This window comes from Lutra lutra, chromosome 14 (genome assembly GCF_902655055.1).
Source record: "Lutra lutra chromosome 14, mLutLut1.2, whole genome shotgun sequence".
Taxonomy (NCBI): Eukaryota; Metazoa; Chordata; class Mammalia; order Carnivora; family Mustelidae; genus Lutra; species Lutra lutra.
Window position 1 is genome coordinate 48,370,451 of NC_062291.1, and position 21,211 is coordinate 48,391,661.

Consider the following 21,211-nt stretch of genomic DNA (forward strand, 5'->3'; position numbering starts at 1 on the left):
GATGGGACCTACCTGAAAAATCTGTTCTTACCAACACAAACCCAAAGATCTAACTACTTGGGGAATATTCCCAACAGGATATTGCTAATTAGAGCAGTAAGACTTGGGATGGAGAAGATAAAAACATTGGAGAAACAGTGCTGTGATTGAGTCAGGCTTTTTAAAAAGAAATTTAGAGGTGTGCCTGGGTGACTCAGTTAAGTGTCAGCCCCTTGATTTTGACTAAGATCATGATCTCAGGGTCATGAGATTGAGTCCAGGTTGTGCTCTGCACTCAGCAGGGAATCTGCTTGAGATTCTCTTCCTCTCTCTCTGCCTCACCCAAAATAAATAAATCTTTTTTAAAAATTAAAAAAGAAATTTAGAGTCAGCTATAATGCAGTGATTAAGAGCACAGACTCTGGGCCAGATGACCTTGACCCTAAACCTAACCACTCTTCATCTAGTTTCGTCATTTGTAAGGGAGAAATAAAAATGTTATGAGGGATGTTAGAGGAGTGAGTTTTGTTATGAGGAGTAAATGAATTAATACATGTGAACCTCCTAAAAAATGATCACCACATTGTTAAGTGTAAATGTAAGCAGTTGATGTTATTGTTACGCTTTAGAACATTGATTTACAAAAGTAAACTCATTGCAAGTGACCTATAAAATAAATATTACAAATCTATACAATGGGTGACATAGAAAAAATGGAGACTTACCACATTCCCTCATAGACTAGCATAAGTTCCCTCATAGACCAGCACAGCACTTCTTGCAAAAAAGGGAGAAAGAAGGAACACCTGGGTGGCTCAGTCGGCTGAGCATCTGCTTTTGGCTCAGGTCATGATCCCAGGGTTCTGGGATCAAGCCCCACATCAGGGTCCTTGCTCAGCAGGGAGTCTGCTTCTCCCTCTGCCTACCACTCCCTCTGCCTGTGCTCTCTCTGTCTCTGACAAATAAGCAAATAAAATCTTTTTTAAAAAGTTGAAAAGAGGGGCGACTGGGTGGCTCAGTGAGTTAAAGCCTCTGCTTTCAGCTCAGGTCATGATCCCAGGGTCCTGGGATCGAGCCCCGCATCGGGCTCTCTGCTTGGCAAGGAGCCTGCTTCCCTTCCTCTCTCTCTCTGCCTGCCTCTCTGCCTACTTGTGACCTCTGTCAAATAAATAAATAAAATTAAAAAAAAAAAGTGGAAAAGAAAAGTGAGAAGACTGGGGACTCCCTAGGATCTAAAGTGAAAATTTCGAGAAAATCCCATGGAGATAGAAGGTGGTTGGGTTTCAATGTGTATGTGTAGGAAACGGCAGTCTAGAGCTGAAAGGCCTGGGCACCGCAGACCAGGTTTAGGTTTAGACTGGTGAGGAGCATTCTACTTAACCTACCTGAATTTTCACCTGAATTGCCTGTATGAAATGAAAGAATGACAGGGCCATCTGGAGTCATGAGTGGTCATCAGGAGAGCATTGAAGGGAAGGGGACCAGTGACAGCAGTGAATGCTGACTGGCCAGCCCCTGAGCACATTCTAATACTACTTCCACCCCTTCCTCACCCTCTACACACAAAGGCCTTCACTGTGGAAGTCACTTGTTTCTCAGAACTAGAGAGGAAGTCCAAGTTACTGAGCAGTCCCAGGAGAGCAGCTAAGCCTCGTGGCTGGGGAGTAGTGGAAGGCATGTAAAGAAGTGCTTGAACCCAGGTCATAAAGCTAAGAAGCCTCCACCCAACACACCCTGACTCTCTGAGAGAGGCTCCCACATAGCCGGGATCATGCTTCAACTCTGGCTCTCGTCACCAAACAGGGGAAGCCAGTTGTCCCAAAGTCATGAGTTCACAGGGAAAAATAATGAGATATCTGAAGGGCACAAGCACAAGTATGAAAAGCAGAAAAGCTAAACACATTATGATGTAAGAATTAGCATTAATGGAATAGGAAAGACACAACAATTTAACATAATGATAAAAAAGAACATACCCAAAGAGATAAGAGAGGATATTGGAAACATTAAGCAGAAATAAGCAGTTATTAAAAAGAAAAAAAAATGGAATCACTGGGTATGAAAGTTTGTAACTAAAAAACACCAGAGAGGAGATGAGTAGAAGGAAAATACAGCAGGAAAATTAATCAATGAGCTTTGAAAGATCAGGTTTAGGAACTCTTTCTCTGAAAACATCAGTGAAACAGGGAAAAGAATAAGAAAGTGGATATTAGGGTGGGAGGTTGGGGGCACCAGGTGGTGGGTATTGTAGAGGGCACGGATTGCATGGAGCACTGGGTGTGGTGCAAAAATAATGAATACTGTTATGCTGAAAAAATAAAAAATTAAATTAAAAAAAAAAAAGAAAGTGGATATTAAAAAGCTTATAAGACAGAAGTGTGAGTGTCAGCATGGACACAATTGGATTATCAAAAGAAGAGAAAAAAACTGAGTGGGGATATTTGGAGAAATGATACATTAAATTTCTCAGATACAGAGATTAAAGATTTCAGACTGAGGTGGCTCAAAGAATGTTAAGAAGGATGTCTTGAGGGAGGGAAAAAACGACTTAGGTATGTTTTATTGAAATTAAATAACATCACAGAAAAAGAAAAAAATCTAAGAGCTTCAAGAGAAAAAATGTACATCACTGACAAAGGAAAACAGATCAGGTTATACCCAATATCTCAACAGAAACCGTGGATGCCCCATAAAATGGGGACTTCAAATCAAGAATTTTATATCCAGCTAAACTCTCATTTAAATGCAAAGATAAAGGGGTGCCTGGGTGGCTCAGTGGGTTAAGCCTCTGCCTTCAGCTCGGGTCGTGATCTCGGGGTCCTGGGATTGAGCACCACATCAGGCTCTCTGCTCAGCAGGGGGCCTGCTTCTCCCTTTTCTCTGCCTGCCTCTCTGTCTACTTGTGATCTCTCTCTCTGTCAAATAAATAAATAAAAATTTAAAAAATTTTTAAATGCAAAGATAAAATAAAGATATTCTCAGGAATGTAAAACTTCATAATGTCTCTCAAAATACCTGCAAAAATATTCCATCAAAAACAAATAGTTATGAAGTCAATAAAAGATACAGGAAGTTAGGGTTGAAAAACTTTAAGTCGATTACCCAAATGTGGAATTAATCAGAAGAATGGAGATATATTTAAATCTGTCTTTTCTTCTTTCTTCATTTTCCATATCTTTGTATTTATAAGCTACACACACTCAGACAAATACACATTGTTTTCCTAATTAAAATTCCTGATGATACTGATGGGGTGGGAGTGGGGGAATGAAGATAAAGACTGGGAAGATATCAGATGGAAGTAAGCTTATGCTAATGTAATTACATATTCCAAGGAAGTCATAAGTATTGGCAAGCTAAAGAAACTGATAGGGAGAAAATCATAGGCATAATCATGAGAGGTTAATGATAAACACCAGAATAATAAAAAATAGACTGTAAATTTTAAATGAACAGAAGAAAAATTATTCCAATGAAACATAAGAAAGGAGAAAGTGAACAAATAAAAAAAAGTTAAGTGAAGGGGGGGTGCCTGGATGGCTCAGTGGGTTAAAAAGTTAAGTGAAGGGAAATGGTAAAAACAAACAAACAAACAAACAAAAAAACCAGACAAATAAATTGTAACCTAAAATAATTATAAAATTAGTAAATAAATGTTTGTACAAAAATACATGTGACTTTGAAGTAAAACAAAGTTTTCTTATCTCTTTTAAACAATCTTCTTTTTTAAAAGATTTTATTTATTTGAGAAAGATGGAGAGCTAAGGGGAGCTTGCAGGGAGGGGAGAAGGCAGAGGGAGAGGGCCAAGAAGACTCCCCGTTGAGCAGAAAAGCCAACATTAAGACCCTGGGATCATGCCTGAACCACCCTGGTGCCCCAACAAAGATTTCTTAAATGAGACACATATCATAGTAGAGAAAATTGATATATTGTTAATTTATTAAAATTAAGAACTTCATGAATCAAAAGACATCATTTAACAGAGTGCAAATGCAACTTACAGAAGGGAGAAGATAATGGTAATGCATGTAATTGACCCAGACCTCATTTCTAGGCCTTAATATTTTTATAAATCAATAAAACTAGACAAAGGCTCAGTAGAAAAGTGGACAAAAGACTTGGGTTGCACTTCACACACACTGATGACCAGGAATTATATGAAGAGATGCTCAATTAAATTTATTAGCAGAGAGAATTAGCAGAGAAATACAAAACTCCACTACATACCACCATGCTAAAATTATAAAAGCAGAAAATGCCAAGAGTTGTTAAAACTGTAGAGCCACCAGATCCCTCATACATTGCTGATGGGAGAACAAATTTGTACAACTAAAAATTTCTTAGTGGTATCTACTAAGGTTGAACATGACTTATGACCTAGCAAATCTGTTTCTAGATAGAGAAGTGTAAAAACCAAGAGAAATGTAAATACTTGTCCAACGTGTGCACCAAAAGACATGCACTAGAACATTCATAGCAGCCCACATAGTAACAGCAAAACTCAGGAAATCATCAAATGCCCAACAACTAAGGAGATAAATACACTGTGTATTTACACAATGAAAGTCTATGCAGTAATGAACATGAACAATCAAATATCTACACAACAATGTAGATTGATCCCACAAACATAATACAAACAAAAGACAGATCCATTTGGAGTAAAGTACAAAAACAGGTCAAATTAATCCCTGCTCTTATAAGTCAGGATAATGGTTTCCCTTGAGGGATAATGACTGAGAGAGAGCACAAGGGAACTTCTGGAGTGCTGATAATGAACTTGGGGCTTTACATGGATGCGATCTTTCTTGTGAAATTCTTTGAGCTCTTAATTTTTTCATATATGTTTTCTGTGTGTATATTGAACTTCAGAAAATAATTAAATATATAAATAAGGATAACTCACTAATTATAAGACAGAAACACTAACACTGGATTTTTTTTTTTACAAATTCTGCATGTGTTGTCCATGTGTTGCTAAATAAAGACATATTTTAAAAAGAAATTCATAAAAGTTGAAAATAAGGAACCAAAAAATAGCAGACAAATACTAAAAGCAGGATAGCAATTTCAATTGAATAGAACAGAATGTAAGGTGTCAAATAACATGAGAAGGAAAGGTGAATATTACATATCTTGGTTAAAAAAATAAGGTAAGAAAATACAATGCTAATACACATGTAGGCCCCTAAAAATATAGTCTCGAAATATATAGAGCAACAACTGAAAGAATTACAGGGAAAGATAAACAGTTAGAGCTGGAGAATGTCACATGTCTATTTTGGAAACTAAGAGATCAAGCAGATAAAAATAGGCAAGAAGTAAACAATTTGAGTAACATTATAAATAAGCTCACACTAACACATTTATACTCAACAAAGAGGCAATATAAATTTTGTGACATGTCATTTCTGCTCACATCTCACTGGCAAGATCTGAATTAAATGACCAAAACTAACAGAAAAGAGGCTGAGAAATACTCATGCATGGGCCCTACATAAAATTGAAGGATTTATTACTAAGGAAAAAAAAAAACCCACACAATACAATACAAATGATTAACAAAACTGTTCTTTTATAAATACGAATACAATAGGCCTCTAGCAAGTTTTATCAAAAGGGAAAAGAGACAGAACATCGAAATAAAGTACTATCACATAAAATTGATAGTTTTTTAAAAGAATTGTATAAAGACCTAATGATCAAAACTGAAAAATCTCAAAAAAAGGACAAAAATTGGTAAAAACTCAAAATACTGAAATTAACATAAGAAGAAATGCATAAATTAAAGATACCCATAGATTTCAAAAAACTGAAAAGGAAATCAATGACATTCATCCTTTTAAAAGCCCATATCTACATGGCCTTATAAGTGAGCTTCACTAAATTTTATAAGAATAAATAATTCTTTTATACATTTTTACAGAAAAAAATAAATAACACCCATCCTACTCGTTTTAATAAAAGCTCATATCAACTGGATGCTCAAATTAGATAATAGTAGTACAAAAAGAGCATTCATATATAAATATAGATACATGTTTGTACACAAAATATTCACAAATAAAATTCAACTGCTTACTTTAAAAAAAACTAATGAACTCTGATCAAACAGGGTTTTATTCAAGGAATTCAAGAATGATTTCAATCAGAAAATTCTATCAATGCCATTCTCTGTATTTGTGGATCAAGGGGGAAAAACTACATGGTCATCTGAGTAGCTACAGAAAATGCATTTAATTCAGCCCAACATCTAGCGATGGTTTTTAAAACATCAAAAAAGTGGTGTTGAAAAAGAAAAACCAAAGCTATTGTTCCTTCCGAATGAAATGATGACCTGAATAGAAATTTCAACAGAAGGAACAGTCCTGGAAATTAATAAGGGAGCTAAGGTAGGTACTAGAATACAAAGCAACAGCTTTCTTTTATAACACCAAAAATAAATTTAAATTTAAATTTAAACACCATTCCTGTGGCAACATAAATTATAGATGATCTAGGAGTCTTCTTAATGAGGAATGCACAAATCATTTATGGAGACACAAATCTCTGGCAAAGGACATTAAAGAAGGCCAAATAAACGCAAAGAACACCGTGGTTGTATGTGGAGAACGTTAACATTATATGACAGTTGCCTGCACATTAATTATAGATTTAATAAGATGACAAAAATGCCAGATAAATTTTTAGGAGCGTCGCATACTGATTTTAAAACAGATGTGGAAAAATACAAGACAAAAATAGCTAGAGGGTTTTCAAAAAAGAACAGCATGAGGGCAGAGCAGGGATGAGGGTTGTTCCTGGAGGGGGAACTTCCCCCAACAGATACTGAAATTTACTAAGTAGCAATGATAATGATGAAAAGAGTTGATGAAGATGATGAGGATTTTTTCGTGCAGTTAAACATCCTTCCCATTACTCTTCATTCCTTACTGCATCTCTTAGCTTCCACCTGGGATCATTTTCTTTTTAGAAGAACATCCTGGGACGCCTGGGTGGCTCAGTTGGTTGGACGACTGCCTTCGGCTCAGGTCATGATCCTGGAGTCCCGGAATCGAGTCCCGCATCGGGCTCCCGGCTCCACGGGGAGTCTGCTTCTCTCTGTGACCTTCTCCTCGCTCATGCTCTCTCTCACTGTCTCTCTCTCAAATAAATAAATAAAATCTTTAAAAAAAAAAAAAGAAGAAGAACATCCTTTGTATACTTTTCAGTGTGGGTCAGCTAACGACAAACGCTCTGTTTTTTCTGAAAAGACCTTTATGTCACTTTCATTTTTATACTTTAATTTTGCTAGATATTGCTGGAACTTAAAGTAAATATTAATTCTCTCTTTACCATTTGAAACATATTATCTTATTGACTTTCATTATTTTTGTTTAAAAGTAAACTATCAGCAATAGAAGACCCAGGTTTTACGTCATTGAAAATTATAAAATTCAAGAGTGCTTATTTAAAAAAAGAATATAAATTATTAATACAAAGTTAGGTTCAAAATTGAATATTTATTTACAATAAGAAACGAAATCACAAAAAATACAAATTTATAAAATCTAAAAATACTGCAAGATCAGAAATCTAGAGAAACAAAATGATGTTATTACTTACCTATCTGACAAAACCCTGTAACACTTTCCCCCCATTTTTTTTTTGCAATAAGTTCTTTGATGTCTCTTCATATGGTAACTCTTTTTAAGAGTGAAGTTTCCTCTAGCATGTTTGAACTTTATTTTTTGTTACCGATTGTTTATAAAAATTGCTTTAGCATCACCCTGTGTAAGTAATGCAAGAACAAAAATTTTATAATGTTGTCAAAGTTGGGAAAATCCATATCAAGTTTCTTTCATATATGAGCTGTAAGATTTGGAAGAATATTCTATACACTTGCTTCTGGCTTCTGTATGCCTCAACTCTTTTGTCTGCTTGCCTGTTTTCTCTACTACTCACACACTTGCAGCCTGGCCACCATAAGCATACTTATGCTAAGATGCTACCTTTAACCTTATATCTTTGTGTCATGGCAAGTCATCATAACCAGCAGGAAAGAGTACTACTGAAAACAGTTCATGTATTATAATGGTATATGTGAAAGTGACCAAGAACCACATAATTATATTTTACTAAACCAAAAGAGATGAATTCCTAGGTCAACTTCCTTTTTTAAAACATTTTATTAAATTGAGAGAGCGAGCAAGAGAGAGAGAGAGATAGCAAAAGAGAGTATGAGCAGGGGCAGGGAAGAGGGAGAAGCAGGCTCCCCATTGAGCAGGGATCCCCACTCAGGGCTCGATCCCATGACACTGAGATGATGGTCCGAGCTGAAGGCAGACATTTAGCTGACTGAGCCCCGCAGGTGTCCCCTCAACTTCCCTTTGATGTGATCTCCAAAAATCCTGGAACAACTTTAATACCATCCATCATGGTAGCTAATATATAGCAGGAAAATGGAGTTTAAAAAAAAAGGCAGTCAATCAATTGATATTAAGATATTTTACTAGGGGGCGCCTGGGTGGCTCAGTGCATTAAGCCTCTGCTTTCGGCTCAGGTCATGATCCCAGGGTCCTGGGATCGAGCCCCACATTGGGCTCTCTGCTCAGCAGGGAGCCTGCTTCCCCTCTCTCTGCCTACTGTTCTGCCTGCTTGTGATTTCTCTCTCTATCAAATAAATAAATAAAATCTTTAAAAAAAATATTTTACTAGTATGTTTTTTAAAAACCTATGATCATGATGCCTCAGAAGGCACCATGTGAGTGAGGAGCCTGGAATTTCAACTTCATTGGTGTCACAGAAATCCATCCCTGGCAGTCTATTTTATTGTTACTCTTTCCTTCTTTTTTTGCTTCTTAGAAGTCTTTCCTTTGTTTTTTTCTTTCTACCAGTGTTACTCTACTGTGCCTAAGTGTGGTTTTTTTAAAGTTTATCCTGCATAGAGTTTTTAGGACTTCTTAAATATGCAGCTTGATGTTTTCATTAGTTTTAGAAAATCCTCAACCACTGTCTCTTCAAATATTATTCCTGTTTCATTCTCCCTGTGCTCTCCTTATGGTACTCTAATTAGGCGTATTTTAGAATATCTCAGTTTATCTACTATGTTTGTTATATGTTCTGTGCTTTTTATCCTTTCATCTTCCCATGCTTCAGTAGAGGTATTTTCTTCTAACCTATCTTCCAGTTCACAAATTCTCTCTTCAGATGTGTGTAATCTGATGAGTTAATTGTGGTTATTGTAATTTTCAGTTTTAGAATTTTTATTTGAATCCTTTTTTCATAATTTCTAGTTCTGTGACAAAATTCACAATCTTATCTATTATTTCTTTGAATAGAGTAAGTAAATTTCTTTCAGAGTCTATATTCTGATAGCTCAATTTCCTGGATTAACTATGGGTCTGTTTCTATTATCTATTGCTTCTCTTGCTTTTTTCCCCCACTGAGTTTTATTATCTTTTCATATGCTCATTTTTTTATTGAGTCCTTGATATTATGAAAAATTAGAGAAATAGAATAATTTTTCAGTCTGGGATACTCTTACCTTCCTGCAACTGGATTTATATTGCTTTTGAAAATCTTCTGGGATTCACTAGCAAAAAAATGCAACACTTAAATACAATGCCAGAGATTAAGATTAATGAAGCCTGGACTGGCCAGTTTATTTCTGGTTTACTATTTCTCCCAGGGATTATCCTTTTAAAATCCTGACTCAAAGTTAGGAAGGTTACTAGGTTTCCTCTTCCTTAGTAGTTCTGAGTTCTATCTCCTCAAAGCTATTGAGAGCTTTTCCCACTTCTTGCCTCTCAGCCACCCCTTCTGGGATGGAAAGATGTCTCTCGCAAAAAGCTCTTCAAATCCAGGTTCATTCAGAATTTCTTCTCCCATATCTTGTTCTTACGTTCTTATGCTTCTTCTTATGTTCTTATGCCTTGATAGCTCTCTGATAAATTTCAACAGATGTTTAAAAAAATACAAGTTTTGTCTAGCTTTTCCACTCATTGTTAATGAGAGGAAAGATACAAATCACTTAGTCTATATTCCCAGAAGTTCAACTCCTCCAAAGCCAAACTTGTTGCCATGCAATCCAAAACTTGTGAGTACGTAGACATGCCCCTCAAAGCTCTATTCACGGAAACTAAAGACTTTGAGCAGATGGATTTCATGAAATTGTTAACCAGCTGCTGGAGACTCAAAAGAGTCTTATTGTTTATATTATCATTGATTAAGTCATTGAATCCTTTTAAAATAGAAATTCGGGCCACCATTCCTAAGCAAATTTCTGGTGTCAAGGTTTTCTCTTATCCACAGAAAAATAAGCTAGGATTCTCAAAACCAAACAGAACTTGAGATGAATATCACACACCCTAAGCTTATCATCTAAGGCTTTGTTTGACCTCCTCTTCAATGCGCAGTGCTTCCACACTCAAGAGATCCCAGACTCTGAGCATCTCATCTACCAGAAGGAATCTAGTGCAGTCCTCATTCATTCAATCTTTTTCTTGCATAGGGAATATCAGCCAACATGTTCTCTCTCTCTCTCTCTCTCTCTCTCTCTCTCTCTCTCCCTTTGACTCCCTCCCCACCTATCTGCTGCAGCCCAGGATATATACATTTAATTAATTCAGCTTTACCTCCAACCTGTAAATAGTAGAAGAAGTGTCAGATTTATATGTTGGATAAATAACAAAGATTTTCCCGGGAGACTCCGTCCTGGTGAAAAAGGGTAACTGTAATTTTCAGCTGTGAGTAATTGTACATAATATAATCCTAAATGATTTTTCTTCTGTAATTTCATTAGAGTTTAGAAATTTAATTAGATTTTGAATCACTCTGAAATAAAGTAGCAAAACACCGAGAGACTGAGAGCGGTGGTTATTTTGTCCTTTGAGGCCACATTCTTGGTCTCAAATTGGCATGTCTTCATTAGGAGGAAGTTTGCAGAACTTCTTGATATATTATTGTCTTTCAGAATGGACTCCGAATAGGTCTTTGGAGAGCATTAGAAGAGTACACAATTATTATGCACACTCTTCTTGAGGTTTAAGATCATCTGCCTTGCATATACTTAATAAAAATATGTCTCTGAAGTTGTTTGAGAAACTGTGGAGATAGGAAAGATGTTCCTTGAATGCCCCAATGCTGTTCCTGGATTATTAGCAACTACCTGTACATTATGATGCAGTGAGGGGCTGTTTGCTTAACTTTAATGATTATGTAAGGTTTATGGTTATTTTTATTGCTACAACATATGAACTGTCATGGTGGCTGTAATTAGAGGCAAGCTAAAGCGCTACAGTTACAGTTCTCTGGGACTGGGGAGAAACTACTTCCTTCCTATCAACTTGGCTTCTGTGCAAGAGTTGGCACAAAAAAAAAAAAAGAATCAAACTGAATGAAGTGTTCTTACCTCAAAATGGGTTATGACACAGAAAAAATGAAAAGAACATGAAAACTTGAAGCCAACAGCTTGCACCTAACGAAGCTGCAAAGAAGCAATCTTCTGTTCCCTGAAATATCCTCATTTGTTGAATTCTCTGAAGGACTGTTGCCCACATCTTATCCCAAAGGCTGTCCAAGTAGCACGTTGATGGCGGAAATGTGCTAGGGCTTCCACTTGTGTCTGCCACCCTGCTGCTGTCTCTACCCAAATATCCTCCGCTGGGGCTGAGAGCCTTGGGACAGACTGAAATGTATAGAGAAAGCAGCCCGCAGGCTCTTGGAGCTCTGTAGGAGTCCGTGGGTTGCAGGAAAGATAACGTCAGAACCACCAAGAGATTAAATGAGTCAGACGATCCAGTACTGTCAGTCTGAAGAAGGTGGGACAGTTTGGCTGGGAAGCTGAAGACACAATTATGGACTCCGGGGAGCTGAGATTTCCATGGCGTGAATAGGAGGGTCCAAGGGGCAGTGGGATGAAAGCAAGAGGAGAGGGATTCTGCTGAAAGGAAAGCCATGGGAGCAGCTCCAGAGGACGCTGGGGTGAGAGAATGGAAACCTAGGCTTGTTGGGAGCAGAGCTGCAGAATTGAGATAGTCGGGGCAGTGGCAGACCCAGGAAAACACGGCTCCAGGTTCTGCCCTCACCCAAGCCATGGTGGTCCGTTTCCTGCCTTCTCTTCTAGATTGTGAGTTCTCTGAGCAACTGGGATGTATCAGATCCTTTTTTGTTTCCATGGCACACACACAGCAATTCCTGGAGTACAACAGTTTCAATGACCGTTGAATGAATGAATGAGTGAACAAATGAACAGGATCAGGATGTAGCAAAGAGAAGCCAAAACCTCTGCTGTAAGTGGAATCTGACAGACACTCAGCATTTGCCCTTGGATAGCAAACCAATATGGGGTATATGGTGGCCCTCCTTGAGAAGGTGAGCTGGTAATTCCTTTTTTTTTTTTTTAATTAATTTTTTATTTTTTCAGCATAGCAGTATTCATTATTTTTGCACCACACCCAGTGCTCCATGCAAGCCGTGCCCTCTACAATACCCACCACCTGGTGCCCCCAACCTCCCACCCCCCACCCCTTCAAAATTCTCAGATCGTTTTTCAGAGTCCATAGTCTCTCATGGTTCACCTCCCCTTCCAATTGCCCTCAACTCCCTTCTCCTCTCCATCTCCCCTTGTCCTCCATGCTATTTGTTATTGAGCTGGTAATTCTTAACAAAAGTGTTCACCATGGTTTTGCTCTTTGACATGCAAACTGCACTGTTGGAGTTGTTTTCTAAGAAAACAACCTCAAAGATGGAAAGTAGCCCTATGCACCAGTATACCTCTAACAATGAAAAATTAGAAATAGCCCAAGTGCTCAAAGAGGAACATACCAAACCAGGATACACACACTTGATGGGATATAGGATATAGTGCAACTAGTAACAACAATTTTTACTAAGTAATGATATGTAAAAGCCCACTGGAGGAGAAAACAGTGTACAAAATTTGTTTAAACAGCTTGATTACAAAGACACACAGAGGAAAAGACTGTCAGGAAGCATATCAAAATGATAAGAATAACTGTGTGGGCTATAAGCCTACGGGAGAATCAATGTCTCCTCCCCCCAACTTTTTCTGTGTTTTCCAAACTTTCATTAATGCCACAGCAGTGGTCCTACTTCTAGAAGAGCCCCCATCCTCGTCCACATCAGTAGCCCCCACAAGCCTGCCAACCCGCAGGCCCAGCCAACAAGCAGGCTCTTCTTGGCGAGAGTTTCCCAGGAGAATTTCTGGTGAGATTTTCACAGGAGAATTGTATCCCGAGTTCAGCAACCCATACCCCTATCCCCATCTGGTGACTTCTGCTCACAAAAACCTAAATCCCTCTATGTTGAAAATGTACAGCAGCTCGAAATCACGGAACTGAATGAAGCTCTATGCATTTTTTCCTCACTTTCAAGATTTTATTCCATTTTATTTTATGCAAGTCACCAAGGCTCCATTTGTGTCAAACTTCTGCTTTGGTCCCAATCGGGACAATTATCTACCACTTATCTGCATCCTCCTGTCATTTCCACTGGAATTTAGTGTTTTCATCACATCCTGTTCGGAGCTTCGCCTGCTTCTGAGCAGTTGGGAAGAGGTTTCTCCAGGGTCAGACATCAGCTTCGAGCTCCACTCTGGTGCTTCCAGGGGCCGCCTTATCCCTCGCTCTGCTCAGAGGTTTGCCTCACCAATTACCTGAGCTCTAAGCCGCCGACCCTCTCCTCGGGCCCTTTACTTCGTGAGGAACCCAGAGACAGAAACAGTGGGTGCCAGGGGAGCCAGTGGAAGGAACACGATAGTGAGTCAATTGTGAGCGCTAATTAAAGTTGGGGGTTGGGGGAACACTAAGGGACGATGCAGAGCCCACACTCAAAACTAGACAGGCAGGAAGAAATTAGCATTGTTGGGCTGGAGAAACAGCTCCCTGGGAAAAAAAAAAAGAGAGAGAGAGAGAGAGGGAGGGAGAGAGAGGAAGCTGAGCCATGACCTAAGGGTCTGGGGTTCACCCTGGGAGTCCAGGCTGTTCCTGGGGCCCAAAGAGGAGTCCTGGGCTTGGGAGCCTTCAGTGCTGGCTCTGAGCTCTGGCCAGTTGTGTCTAGGTGAAGTAGAATGAGTCATGGTTGTCCCACAGGGTTGTCAGGAGGCAGTGCTCAGCCAAAAGGGGAGGCAGCCACGCACACGGTTAGGAGCCAAACTGCCTGAAGCCCTGTCTCCACACCCGCACTTCCATACTGTGACATCTAAGGCAAGCCCTATAATGTCCCTGGGCCTCAGTTTCTGCATCTGTAACCTCGGGATGATGGTCACAGTGAGCTGACATGTGACAATGAGGACTGCACCTGCCACATGTTGATGCCCACTCGCTAAGCCAGGACAGTGTCTGGCACGTGATAGGAACACCTGAGGCCTCACTGGCTTCCAACTGCCTCAGAAGCAGGAAACACCTGTGCTTCTTTCTTCCTGGTTACTTCTGGTCCCAAATCCAGCTGGGTTTGGTTCGGCCCACTTATGCACTCCCACCTTCCCAAGCTGGGAAGCTCTAGCTCCACAATGGCCCATCAGCAACCCCCTGGCTTCTCTCTCATCTCCACCCAACCTCCAGTCCTCAATGACTAGAAACAGGGGGTTCACCAATGCCCTGCCCCAGGGCTGGCTCAACCTCCTCTCCAGACACAGACAGCCAAAGGCTGGTGACAGAGTCACCCTGTGTCCCTGCTACCCCACATCCTCCCTCACCTCACCTCCCTGCCAGAAATTGTCTTCAGAGCAGCATATGAGGCTTGCTGCTGGCTCTCTGTGGCTTCCCTGCCCCACCCCCAGGAGGCATAGGAGCAGAGCTCCTCCCAGCCCCTCCTCTCCTCCCTGAGAAGAAAGGATGGCGGTTCCCACCTCTCCTCCATCTTAGCTCCTTGTGTCAGCACAGGACTCCAAGCAGGGTCCCTGGCACAGGTTCTGCCTTTACAGAGGAGCCATAACAAAGCCACAGCCCTTCCCATAGGAACCGCTGTAGTGAAAGTGAGCATTCCAGAAAGATTTGTCTCTCAGGCCTCAGAGCTTTCACAGAAACTAACAGAGAGGATTCTCCATCCCTCAGGGCCTGGGTAGCAAGAACACTTTCCTTTGGGCTCCCATGTCTTCTCTGTCTTTGCTTCTCCTCAGAAACATCATCTGGAATAGCAGCTATTAGCAGTGTATTGAGTGAAGATCCTGGGCTCGGCTATCCCTTCTCCAAATAAGGAAACTGACTCTCAGAGAGCTGAGTGGTTTGCCCAGGGTCCACAAGACTGGAACTTGCCCGCTGACTCCCAAGTCCATGCTCTTCTCACAAGAAATATCCCCAGTGTTGCCGGAGGGGAGTTTGGAGCTCATACATGAAGTCAGATCCAGGAACTCTAAGAGCCTTCAGCCTGGAGTGGTCACTTGAACTAAAGCAGGGCATCTGGATGCTGTTTTGGGGACAACGAGTGACTCTCAGACTCTGCCTGGCTGTTCTTGGTCAGCCTCATCCCTAAGCTGAGTAACTGAAGAGCAAAGTAATTCCCCTCCATGCTTTGCAACCACCCCAGAGTGGGGCCTCTCCTCTACCCAGAGGAAAACCCTGTATTTTGCTAGTGTGGCCCTCCTTCCTCCTCCCACTGTAGAAACCCTAGGAATAAACTTCTTTCATGTTCTGGATTGGAAATGTCATCCTCTGGTCTGTCATGGGTGTTTTTTTCCTTGTAGGCAGATTTGAGGTAAATGCCCCCTGGTGGGACAGTGAGACATTACAAATACCTACAGAAACTAGAAGATACGACCACTGCCACCAACTGGTGCTATTTGGGGACAGGAAGTCTCCTGGGGGCACATCCATCATCCTCCACACAGCTCTCATGGAAGAAAAGTCTCTCATCTACTCAACCTGAGTGCAAGAGCCAGGCCCTCAGCAATGGAAAGTATCCTGGAGGGGGCAGTGCTGGGGGATAAAACTCCTACAGCAATTGCTCTGATCACCTGTGCACCCATCAGGGCCTGAAGCCATTCACCTGAAACATAGGTCTTATGTTAGGAGTTTTCAATCTGGGCTTTGCCATGACTTTCTTCCCAGGAGAAGGTGTGATACAGAGGCAGGGGCTGTGAACCTGATTTGCTAGTGGAGGGAAGAAAGGTGACTAACTTCCCACACAATTGTTGCAGCTATCACTTTACCCAGTGGCCTTTAAGTCAGGTTGGCAGAAACTGCTTTTCATTTCAAAGGCAGGAGACAGCCTGGTAGGTTTAAAGTCAGTCATCTTAGACTAAGCACAATGTTGTCTGGGCAAGAAAACTAGACACCTGAGCTCAGCCCTCTATACCAAGGGCAGATCTCAGGCACAGCCTCACACCTTCCTGAGAATCAAATTTCTCCCTTAGGAAGGAAACTGACAACATTTCCAGAATGGACTTAATACAAGCATCTGCTTAGAAGGATTTTGTTTGATCATATTGTTTTTTCATAATACACAGAATTATACAGAAGAAAAAAAGAAATGCACCTGTACATTTCCCTTATGGCTTGGGGCAAGTTTTATTGCTTTTAGCCAAAAGCCCATGATAAGATTCACACTAAAGAGCAAATAAGCTATGATCTTAAGTGTGGCTCAGGGTTACAGGGAGCAAATGATTTTTGGAGCACAACTGGAAAGATATTTAACATTTTCAAAGGCAGTTCATAAAAGGAATCAGCATAGTGTCCACCACATTGATTTATCTGGACTGTCTACCATCTCTTTAGCTCTGATTTTTTGAAGAGCCACCGCACAGAGTGACATCCAAAGTAACCCATCTGTCAGAGTCAGCAGTTAGGAGCCAGGCTTCTGTGGGTTGGTTTCTGTGAGCGCTGGTGAGAACAACATGGGATTCTGGGTGTGGCTCTGCAAGAAAACATAAAATGAAGATCTCACTACTTTAGGGTGGAGATGACAAGGTCCCAAGACTGGCTGGGGTTAGGGGAAAGCTCCTGATTATTCATATGTGTTCCATCCTTCACCTTCAAAAGTATTTCTTGCTAGGATTTGGTTTCCATCATGTCACATGCACAATATCCTTGTGCCATATTGCCCATGGGCTGAGTAACCCCCAGGCAACTGATATTCATGAAAACCCTCCAAGGTGAGGATGCACAGACTGATCAGGCAGCAAGTACCTTGCAGAATACCTAAGTTCACCCACCTGGAGCAGGTGAGGCCCGGATGTGTGAAAGGACCCACCCACGTCACAGTATTGGCAGGTGACCTGGCTCAGATCTCCCTTCTCTTAACCTCATATCTTATTGATCCCATATCTGGGTGACTTCCTCTACTTCTTTTCAAAGGAAGCAAATTCCAGAAGTGAATTCCATTTGGGAAAAGAGTTAACATTCACCTAGGGTCAAGTCTAGAATACTAGATAAACAGTCACAGGTGAAAGATGATGAGGTTAAATGAATCTTTCCTAATGACCTCCTTATGATCGGCCTATTCCCCACAACTTCACTCTGTAGATGTCACACTCAGACGCTTTGAGGTATCTAAAATGACCAATGCAAAATTGCTCTCAGGTTTGCTCTTCACTATCTTACCTGTCCTTCAGAGTCCTTGTTGCAAGGTGTCCCTCTCTCTTTCTCGCCTTGTTGTGCAGAGTCCAGACACTCCTTTTTGTTCATTTTCTCTCCTGAAACATTGCAAGTTTAAAGAGAGAGAATCGGAACCATGCAAAACTTTCTTGGCAGGTGGAATTGGGGAATGAGCTCTTCTTTGTCACATGGCCCAGTTAAAGTCCTTCCAATGGTGTTGGGAGGCACAAACTGAAGATTTCAGGGGTGCAGTGGGGAGGACTGGGGGATTTGTCACTGTAAACCCAAAAGAGAACCAGAATCTAAATCTAGGCATGTCTGCCTCTAAAACCAGTGCTTTTCACAACACCATGATTCTCCAAAGGAAAAACACAATCAGTAAAGTTAGCAAAAGGGTTAGCCTGAGGATAATGTCTGTTTCCTGGTGTTTCAGGAAGGGCGGATGCCCTGGAATGAAGCCTTATTTTTATGTTGTGTTTCCAAGCACGGCTGTTAACAATTTGGCCACTTTGAGTGGCTCTTCACCTTCCCCAAAATAGCTCTACATGTCTCTTCTATTAATTGCTGGAGGGGAAAATGAGAGTTGTCCTGTCTGCTGGATGTGGAAATTAAGCCAGATGGCTATTGAAACACTGTCAGTGCTGAGACAGTGAGTACCTCACACTTCTAGTCCTATGATTTCATTTGGACAAAGCAGAACTCCATTTCCTTGGAAGTATGTCATCAACATGTTTGACAAGCTAGTTTAGGATCCTGGCCTTCCACATATGCTGCACACATACGTGGCCTGGAGGCTGCAGACTATTTTGCCAAACTGAGGTCATAGAGACCCTACGGATGCTTCAGTTTGAACCTTTGCCACTGTAGGCTTCCTGTACTGTGGTGCCGTCTGTCACCATATGTGTTTACTAGCCCTTGTGTTCACATGGCAGTGTGTACCCCAAAGGCATGGACCAGCTCTTGCACATAAGAAATACCATAAGTAACAACTACAGAGAGCTTTTGTCCCAGATACCATTCTGATATGTCTTTGGTATTAATTTGCTTCTTCAGTGGAAAATAAAAAACAACTATGAAATAGTACCATTGTGAGCTGGCACAATTAGCACCCTCTGTTTTACAGATGAAATACTGAGGGGTGGAGAGGTCACTCTCCTAACACAGATAGTGGGGGGAAGAGTGGCAGAGCGGGGATGTAAAATCAGGCAGTCTGATCTAGAGGGTGGATCTTAATTGGTATTCTAGACTGTCTCTAAAAGTGGGTATGAACAAACGGCCGGGATTGCCATAGCCAATATCATCACACCAGCCCAAGCCTCACAATGATCTGCAAAACTATTTCTCAGCCCAAACTGTTCACAATCTGAGAAACTATTTACATTCTCTACTAAAACCCCTGGAGTAAGATTGAAGCTCATGGTGTGGGGATAATGGGGAAGAGGGACAGGGTGGAGAAGGGTGTGATGTTGCCAGCAAGGGGTTGGTAAATACCAAATGATGGGTTACCATCAACTATCCTCTACCCTTGCTCTGACTCAATTTCCCGACGTCTAAAGTGGAACAATAAGGACAGACTCAAAAGGGGGCTAACTCGAGCAGGATAAATACCAAGAAACCTACACCCTCCCACATCAAAGTGAAACAATAGTAAATCAAAGACAAAGAGAAAATATTTAAAGAAGCTACAGGAGGGAAAAGACACATTACCTTCAAGGGTACAATAATAAGACCAAGCATTGACTTCTCAACAGAAATGATGGAAACCAGAGGATGATGGAATTGTATCTTCAAAGTTCTGAAGGAAAATCAACTGCGGAACTAGAATTCTATATCCAGAAAAAATATCCTTCAAAAATAAAAGCAAAATAAGGATATTTTCAGGCAAACAAAAATAGGGAATTTATCAAAGCAGACTAACCACTAAAGGAAGTATTGATAGGTTTAGACAGAGAAAAATGATTCCAGATAGAAGCAGAGATGCAAAAGAAAAAAAGAATAAAAAGAAAAAAAATATAAGTAACCATAAACAACTCTTGACTATGGAAAGCAATAACAATAATGCCTTGGGGGTTTGAATAGGTATAAAATTGAAATGCATGACAATGCATAAGGCAGGAGGGGGAGATGGAATTAAGATTAATATCCTTCCAGGGACGCCTGGGTGGCTCAGTTGGTTAAGCAGCTGCCTTCGGCTCAGGTCATGATCCCTGCATCCTGGGATCGAGTCCCACATCGGGCTCCTTGCTTGGCGGGGAGCCTGCTTCTCCCTCTGCCTCTGCCTGCCATTCTGTCTGCCTGTGCTCACTCGCTCTCCTCTCTCTCTGACAAATAAATAAAAAATCTTAAAAAAAAAAAAGATTAATATCCTTCCATTATCTGAGAAGTGGTAAAGGTCTCAATCTATAGTTGACATTAATAAATCAGTGATATATGTTGCAAGCTCTAGGGTAACCATCAAAATTAGTAAAATGATATGTAATAAGCCACCTAATAAAGGGGAAAGAGCAAAATATTTTTAAAAATACTTAACTCAAAAGAAGACAAGAAAGGAGAGGACAAAGGAGGGTGGAACAGGCAGAATAAGTCAGAAGAAGTGGCAAAAGGGTAGTTATAAACCTAAATACATTGGCAAATGCAATAAGTGTAAATATAAAAAATACTTCAACTAAAAGACACAGATCATCGGGCTGGAGAAGTCTACAGCGCTTACAAAACACACACGTTGTATGATCCACAATGGCTGAAAGTGGAAGGATAGAAAATGATATGTAATGTAAGCACCAACAAAAGAATGCCGAGGTGGCTGCATTAACATCAGATTTTGAGGGAAGGAACAATATTAGAAATAAAGAGGAACATTTCATAATAAGAAAAATCTCACAAAGAAGATATAATAATCCTAAAATTTTACATCTAACCACACAGCCTCAAAATATACACAAGAAGAATTGACAGAACTCAAGCGAAAATAGGCAAATTCACAATCATAGTGGGAGATTTTACGTCTCCCAAAGTAACTGACAAAATAAGCAGAAAATAAAATCACTTAAAAAGGAGGAGGAGGAGATTGAACAACAGATTTTAAAAATGGCTCATTTGGCTAAAATAGAATATGGCCCTGGTATTTCAAGGCTGTTACCCACCATAAGCTACAAGGGAGGAGGTAAGAGAGTAGTTACAAGAATCTAGAAGTAGATAGTCCTGTAGAGAGGATCACTTTGAGAGAGGGGGCATGACCCTCAGTCAAGACACAAAACCCAAGGCAAGTGCAAGGAGGGACCTGGGGCAGTAAACAGCCCAGCTTCTTCCCTCTGATCTCCCAATGCTCCCCACTGACCAAGGACAACTGAAGACCATGGGTATAGTCCCTACAGATCCGCCTCCCTGGGCAGACAGCAGGTGGACAATGGCGAGCAGCATAGCTGGGGCTGGGGACAAGAGAAAGACATCCAGCACAGGTATGCAAGAATGAAACTTGTACATACTACAGCTCAGTTTAATTTTGACTCCTTAACCCCATTCTATCTTTTACAGACATTTAATCCTTTTGCTTTCCTATAAACTCAGAACACATGTAATTTCTTATCACTTAATGGTTTGAAATAGTTACATCAGGATTTTTCCTTTTTCAGGATTTTCCCCTTTCTTTTGGTTTCCTCTTGCTTTAGGAGTTGACACTGAACTTTGGGGTTTACAA